Raw genomic sequence first — 6,356 nt, 5'->3', positions numbered from 1 at the left:
GACGGATAGAAGTACGAAAGACGTAACTAACATCGTCAGCGCCGAGCTCATCGTATGCATTGACGGCCACGAAATAGCCGCTCTGGTTGACACTGGCTCCCATTTTTCAATCCTAAGCTTACAGGTCGCTGACAAACTAAGGAAGGTGAAGACACCATGGCACGGGCCCAACATAAGAACCGCCGGAGGTCAGTTGTTGACACCTGTCGGGAAATGCACGGCCGACTCTTAATCGCCGGTTCAACCTTCGTCGTCACCCTCGTCATACTTACTGAGTGTTGTAAAGAACTTATATTGGGCATCATGGATTTCCTACGGGAGTACGGCGCCGTGATTAACATCCGTGACCGAAGCGTCACATTTGCCACGAGTTCGGATAATGTCACCCATGAGAAGCCACAACAACCTCGCTTACGTATTGCCGCGGACGACGTCATACTTTTGCCGCGGAGTTGCTCTCTCGTACAGGTGCGCTGTGACAGCCTGCAAAATGGGACTGGAGTAGCTGAACACATCAGTGCGCTAGCACTGAATTGTGGTGTCTCCATCGCCAGAGCACTTATCAATGTAATCGACGGAAGCGCCGAACTCTTGCTGACGAATTTTAGTAAGGAGCGCCGACACTTCGTTAGAGGCACTGCTGTCGCCTATTTCGACGAAGTGACAAAAATACAAGACTGCCACTTAGCGCAGGAGTCGGCCTCTACAATCCACACAGCTGCGCCTATTGTAGACGTTAACTCGACGTTAAGGGCCGTTGAGCGGAACCGTCTTCTTGAGCTCATCAATCAGTACCTGGGCTGTTTCTCCTCTGCGTCAAGAGTTGGTCAAACGCCACTTGCCAAACACCGCATCATTACTGATGTCGACGCCAAACCCTTCCGACAAAACCCTTATCGTGTGGCCCCAAAGGAACGCGAAGCAATACAAAAACAAGTGAAGACGATGCTGGAAGATGGCGTTATTCGACCATCTAATAGTCCTTGGGCATCACCTGTAGTTCTATTGAAGAAGAAGGACGGTAGCCTGCGCTTCTGCGTCGACTATCGGAAGCTCAATCAGGTCACAAAAAAGGACGTTTACCAACTTCCACGTATTGATGATTCCTTGGATAGGTTGCGAAACGCGTGCTACTTTTCCTCAATGGACTTGAAAAGCGGTTATCGGCAGATCGAAGTGGATGAGAGAAACCGTGAGAAAACAGCCTTTCTGACGCCTGACGGACTTTATAAATTTCAGGTACTTCCTTTCGGTTTGTCTTCGGCGCCAGCAACATTTCAGCGTCTAATGGACACTGTGGCTCTCCCGACTCAAATGGCAAACATGCCTGGTGTACTTGGATGACGTGATTGTCTTTTCCGCAACGTTCGACGAACACTTACGAAGGCTGAAAACTGTTTTTGAAGCGATACGCTCTGCCGGTCAAACTTTGAAGCCTGAGAAGTGCCATTTTGGTTTTCATGAGCTCCAGTTCCTCGGTCACGTCGTCAGTAGCCAAGGAGTCCGACCTGATCCTGTTAAAAATGCCGCCGTCGCTAATTTTCCGATTCCATCAGACAAAAAAGCCGTGCTACGTTTTCTGGGACTCTGTTCGTATTACCGGCGATTTATTGCGAATTTCTCGCGTATCGCATGGCCGTTAACACAGCTCACCCGAGAAGATATGCCTTTTACTTGGGGCGAAGACCAGCAGCGAGCATTCCACGTGCTCCGACAACGCATGCAATCGCCTCCCGTATTAGCACACGTCGATGAGGAGGCCCCGACGATATTGCATACAGACGCTAGTAATGTCGGTCTAGGGGCGGTGCTAGTACAACGGCAGGGCAACAGCGAAAAACTGATTGCCTACGCCAGTAGGACACTATCCCGAGCCGAAGCTAGCTACTTCACCACTGAAAAAGAATGCCTCGCAATGGTGTGGGCATTTCTGAAATTTCGTCCGTATTTGTATGGTCGGCCTTTCACCATCGTTAGTGATCACCATTCCCTCTGCTGGCTCATTAATTTGAAAGATCCTTCCGGCCGGCTCACATGCTGGAGTCTTCGACTCCAAGAGTTCGACTTTGTTGTTACATACAAGTCGGGAAAACGGCACGCAGACGCCGACTGCCTTTCTCGGTCTCCTGTTGAGCGGGCAGCACAAGACGATGACGACATGGTTTTTCTGGGACTCGTGGATACTGCCGATCTTTCACGCCAGCAACGGGATGACATTGAATTGCTGCCGCTTATTGATTACCTCGAAGGACGAACCAACAGCGTGCCGAGGCTCTTTGCAAGAGGGGTGGCATCATACTGCTTGCGTCGCAACGTCCTCTACAAGAAGAACTTCTCGCCTAGCGGCAGCAGCTACTCAGTTGTTGTTCCATCACCGCTTCGACGTGAAATCTTACACGCCTGCCACAACGAGCTGACTGCTGGGCGCTTGGGCTACACTCGCACATTGGCACGGATTCGGCAGAATTACTACTGGCCGAGACTTACTGCGGTCGTTAAACGTTACGTTCAGACATGTCTGGATTGCCAACGTGGTAAACCGCCATCTGTCAAACCAGCCGGCTTACTGCACCTTGTTGACGTATCGGCCACACCATTTGCACAAGTCGGCATGGACTTTCTGGGCCCCTTCCCAACGTCTACTACTGGTAATAGGTGGATAATCGTCGCCACGGATTATCTCACTAGATATGCCGAGACAAGTGCTCTGCGACGGGCAACAGCAGATGAAGCGGCACGATTTTTTCTGGAATCCATCATTTTAAGGCATGGCGCTCCCGCAGTAGTCGTCACGGACAGAGGTACTGCGTTCATGGCCCAGTTATTAGATATCGTTCTACGTCTAAGTGGTACCGCTCACCGGAAGAAAACAGCGTATCACCCTCAAACAAACGGACTGACAGAACGAGTCAATAGGACATTGGCTGATATGATAAGCATGTACGTAGATGTAGAGCATAGGAACTGGGACGAGGTTTTACCTGATGTGACCTTCGCGTACAATAGGGCTCGTCAAGGGACCACTCGCAAGACGTCCTTCAGTCTCGTATACGGCCGTGACGTTACAAAATTATTAGACGAAATGCTCCCTCATGAATTTGACGACAACCAGACGGGTGCTGAAGTAATAACACACCGAGAAGAGGCAGCTAGGCAGCTTCCACGTTGGCGAATCCGCGAACAACAGGACTGTGACGCCAGACGCTACCATCTTCGGCACAAAGCCGTAACATACAACCTACATACACGTATTCGACAGCGTGGGCTCTCTGAAAAGCTCCTACGCAAACAATTCGGGCCCTACATAGTTCTACGACGCATCAGTGACGTCAACTACGAAGTCGTTCCAGACAGCTCGCACTGTTCAAAGCGCCGACGGCATTTACCCGAGGTCGTTCACGTGCTTCGTGTGAAGCCGTACTATGAGGACTGACAAGACTGCGCAGTTCTTTACCGCTGCTTTCCAAGCCTGTATCATCGGGACGATGATCTTTTCTAAAGGGGGAGCAAATGACACAACTATATTTGGCAGAACCATAATGCAGCGGGTATGCGCCAGTGGGGACGACGCTGAAGTAGCGCGGGTTTTTAGGTGAAGCGGGGAAAACGAAGAAGACGTTGTTGTTTTTCCCTTGGACGACTGATAAAGTGCGTTTCTTGGCGGTGCTGCTACGCATACTCGTCGACCCCACGTCGTTACAATATATATATATATATATATATATATATATATATATATATATATATATATATATATATATATATACATATACATATGCACCCGCTGATGCCGTGTGCTTGGACCATGGGCTATACAGAACAAAGCTACCTGTAATCCAGCACCTACCATTGCTTCTCGCGCTGGTCGTAAACGGTCGCTTTGCTGGACAAACTTGACCAAAAATATTTCATTTATGGCTGGAAACTTCATCCATCGAAATAAATGGTCACGCAATCTAACCTGCAGCGAACAGTTTGAACGCTTGTCAAAGCATAACAGCACAGCTTCTATCCTTGCAGAACGGTACCCACGCTGTTACGGTTGTCGCGTATGTTTCATTTCTCTTAAACCGCAGCTTAGAACTAGAGGATAATACTGCAATAAAGTCGCAATAGTGTATGGAACATTCAGAAATGCACTTTTGATCTCCGAGGCTGATTGTAGGCTCAAATATATGCGCGCGCACATCGCGCGGCGTGCTCCGTCCGCCTCAATGCTAGCAGAAAGCCCAGCCATACTGACTTAAACCACTTCAGCACGTCTCACAGAACCGTTTACAACGTAGAAGAGGCACGTCATACTAGACAGACCGCACGACTGCGAAAACAAACACCAGAAACTATCTCCGAACTTATACCTGCCATGCAAAACGGAGCGCTCGCCCAAGGCAGCATACCGACTGCCCATAGATCCGCAATATGTGTGGCAATATGCGTACTGCGTAGCAATATGGTGGCGCCCATGAAAAAACGGTGTATAGTTTTGTTTGAATTTTGTTGTGATAATGATGATGATATGTGGTGTTTTATGGCGCAAGTGCCAGTCATGGCCACAGAGTGTCAAGCAATGTTTTAATGCAGGCAATGATGCAAATAATAACCAATAGTATCGTGGTTCGCTGTGCCAATGTTACCTGGCTGTATAGGGGCCCAAATATTGTGGTAAAATAAATGTGGGTTTATTAAAACTGTCACACTGATTTTTCAGATGTGCTGTGAATTTAAAAGATATGCTCTTATGGAATGAGGTAATAAAATATATAATGCCTATAGCACTATTGCCTCAATGAGGCCCTTAAATGCAAGGGCCTGTAAGCACGTGCTCTACAAAATGCTACTAGGCAGGAGCAGCCTCCGGCTAGGTGCTGTGCTACGAATATTTCCGGCCTATAATTGCGATGAACTAATATCTTGCAGAAAGTTAAAAACTGATTTTCTGTGTAAAAAGGGGGTCAGCGCCAAGCAACATTGCCGGATGACAAGGAATATTGCGGCGGTAGGCTAGAGGGAAGTGGTTTTTTTCCTTTCACCTTTCACTTCTCTACACTCCAGCAAGACATGAAGGACGGTTAGCATCTCGCCACATGTACAGCACACGAGGTTCACTAGCACTCAAGAGTTAAGAGTACGTGCCATACGCATGCACTGTCCTAAGGCGGCAGAAATTCTTGTTACCGGTGGCGAAATACCTAATTGCAGCTCGATCAAATGGAGTTTATTTGAGGTTTCCGTGTCTCACTTCTGTTGCCAATGCCTTCTAAGTTTCTTGTGCAAAAATGGCTTTGTGCACGTGGGAGGGATACATTCAGAACAGTTACCAGCTTTCCTTGCAATGGATGTGGCAATTCTATCTGCAAGCGTGTTGCCTTAATCCCTCGATGCCCAGGTACCCAGCATACTATGACCTGCTGATTAGATGTACATGCTGTGCACAGGAGCGAATATAGCTCATTGAGTACATGATTGTTTTGTTTCTGGAGTGAAATTAAAGACTTTACGGCACTAAGAGACTCTGTTTATATAATAGGCTCTTGCAAATTTCTTTTCTTGATATGTGTATCAGCAGTCGGTACAGCATATGCCTCACCTGTGAATATGCTTGTATCGGGGTGCGTTAAATTCTTCAAATGGTGGGCTGACGGCTGCAAATAATACGCCGGCATGCGAATTTGAGGTGTCTGTGTTAAATTTTTGGCAAGGGTACTTCGACTGAAGTTCAAGAAAGTGCATTTCAATGCGTACCTAGGGAGCGTTCTTTGTTATTTTAATGAATGAAGTATAACACTCAATGAGCTGCCATTGTCACGCTGGACATAGCATGACAGGAGCCATTAGAGGATTTTCTAAAAGTAGAACATCCATTTCTTGACTAAGTTTTCGTACACGCAGTGAGAAGGGTTCGGTAGCTGCAGGTCGATTATTAAATAAAGTTGTAGATGTCTGTTGTTTACACTCGGGTAAGAGGGATGTTGGCGGTTTGCATTCACCTTCAGAAAGTACACAAAACTTGAGTAGGCTTCTGAACATGAAGCGCCCATTCATTAGCTTCAAAGTAGAGACTCCCTACAGGATTTGTCCCGAAGGCACTGGCCGCCAGGCGGATACGTTGGTGATGGACAGGATGCAGCCTCTTCAGCGCACTAGGGATATCCGGTTTATAAAATATTCCCCCATATTCTAAGCGTGTTCGAATGAGGCTCTTGTAAAGGATCATGATGCATTTCTTATCACTACCCCCCATTGAGTGTGACAGAATTTTATGAATGTTCATGGTTTCCGGCATTTCTTTCAAAGATACTTTCTTTATAAGGTACTTTCTTTCAAAGGTACTTTCTTTCAAAGGTACCAGCCGTTCC

This window comes from Dermacentor variabilis, chromosome 9 (assembly GCF_050947875.1).
Source record: "Dermacentor variabilis isolate Ectoservices chromosome 9, ASM5094787v1, whole genome shotgun sequence".
Taxonomy (NCBI): domain Eukaryota; kingdom Metazoa; phylum Arthropoda; class Arachnida; order Ixodida; family Ixodidae; genus Dermacentor; species Dermacentor variabilis.
This window is presented reverse-complemented; position numbering follows the sequence as displayed.